Genomic DNA, 2,355 nt, shown 5'->3' on the forward strand with positions numbered 1-2,355 from the left:
TGGGCTCAAACTCGTTTGAGGTCATTTCCCCAACTGGGCCAATCCACGAGTCTGCCCCAACTAAATCACAGAGGCAAAAGCCTAATTTTGACATTCAACCCATGGCCTAAACTACTTCAACATTATAAATTACAATAACAAAGAGAAGTACTACTGATTCTAACATTGATGATACTAATCACAACACCTAAATTCATAAAAAACCTATTTAACTATAATAAATAATGCAAAGGTTTTTGACAATCAGAAAACTACTTTGTAATCTATTAATACGTAAACTACTATATTAACAACTAATCTATTACATCAGAATTCTATTTTTTGAAAAAGAATACATCAACTAGTTCTATTACAATATCTGGAAAATTGACAGCCTAGTGAACTCTTGTCCTTTTTTGGATATAAGTGATCTAACCAAAGCTCAGTTCACCACATAGAGCCACCAATTTCAGCATAATAGCAACAACCAAATTCCAGCTTTTGGCTTGGAAAACATGCTGATTTGGACAACTAGTGACCAAATCCACAAGTTATAGCCCATAGGCAACATGACCTTAAGTAAAACACCATGTTATTCATCACATACGCAGAAGAAGAAAAGAAAACTACAGCAACTATGTATGCAGAATTAGTTTTTGATACTGTGAGATTTTAACTAAAAGAAACAACTTCAAACAAACCACTAAAGTCAACACTTCCTATTTTTAATAGAAAAGCTACAAGTATTAATGTATTAACCAAACTACTTACACTAGATCAATTCAAACTTAAACTCACACAACAAAGATTAATCAGATCCATATCGATGTAATCAACAACTACATGAAAAAATACTCATTTATCACATGTAATTTGTAGCTTTTGGTCTTATAACATTCAAACAAGCAGTACATGAAGAAAGTTGAAATCAGTACCTTGAAAAACAACAAAAACGAGCAGCAAAATAAGTGCAATGCTGGCTGAAACTTAAAGATGGAGCAGCAACCAGAATCCAAATAGTAGCAGTAGGAAATCAACCCAGAAACCAAAGGATCAGCACTTAGACTTATCAAAAATCAGAGTATTAGAGAAAACCAACTCAGAAATCTAACTAGAAAATTGATGTTTTAGCAATTAAGTTTCAGGAATTTTTTCTCTTTTTGCATTCTGAAATTTTAGGTGACTATAGGCTAATGAATTCTGTCCAGAATGAGAGAGTAACTTTTCTTTTATAGGGTATGCCAAAAACAGCATCAAAATAGCATATTCTACCCTAAATTTCCTAAGTGTCAGATAGTACATCACATTTGGAGAGTTGTCTCTCTTTTTTCCCACCTAATGTCAACATTTATATGCTAAGAATAGGGCAGTTGTCCCATACTAGAACATTCTGATTTTTAACCTTTGTAAAAATTCAATTTTACCCCTTCAATTACTGATTATTTCAATTATATCCTAAATAATGATCCTAATTTGATTTCAAAGACCCTTTTAGGACCTTCCAGAACCAACTAGGTGATCCTACATTAAAGTTCCTAGACTTGTTTCAATTGTACTTTTAATTTTGAAATGAGTTTTAAGCTTAAGGGTATCTAGGGCTTAATTTAAACAATTTAAACCTAACTAGTAAATTAACAAGTTAACCTTAAACAAGAACTCTGAATTTAAAACCTATATCTAAAACAGTAACAAACAAAACAGAATTATGAGGCCAAGAAAACCTAGAGATTAACCTAATCAATTTGCAAATTAATCAGCTAAGCTAATAAATACTGAATATAAAACAAACAAACACAAGATAGAAACAACCAGAAGATTGAGAAAAACAGAACAGTCATGTAATTTATCAAAACCTAAAAATTAACCATAATTAACCTAAACTTATGCAATCGAAATTAAGCTTCAAGTTGTGATGAAATTCAACATGTTTCAACTAACCTAAACAACAAATACAAACAGACGAAATCAAACAGACAATTAAAGACCTAACGTTTACCTAAATCACGCAAGCTAAGCAAGAGACTGAATCATGAAAGAAAACAAAAGATAAAAAAAAGGAAAAGGAATTACCTAAGGTTCATTTTGGGATGAACCAGTCAAGAAGGCGACCAATTTTAATGGGGTAAACTGAACTTAGCCGACCATTAATCAACTGTTCTTAACAAGAACAGACGATTAATGGAAGTCTTGGGTTCAAACGACCCAAAACTGACCAAGAATCATAAAGGAAAAAATTAGAGTTTTGGGGATTTTAGATCTAAGATTCGACAAAATTACAGGCTTATTTGAAAGAAGCCGTGGTGATAGACGGAAAGAGGAAGAGAAGCTGATTGTCTGGTATTAATTTGGAAGGGTTTGGAACGTCGCCATCGCCGT

The sequence above is a fragment of the Nicotiana tabacum genome, chromosome 20 (genome assembly GCF_000715075.1).
Source record: "Nicotiana tabacum cultivar K326 chromosome 20, ASM71507v2, whole genome shotgun sequence".
Lineage (NCBI taxonomy): Eukaryota > Viridiplantae > Streptophyta > Magnoliopsida > Solanales > Solanaceae > Nicotiana > Nicotiana tabacum.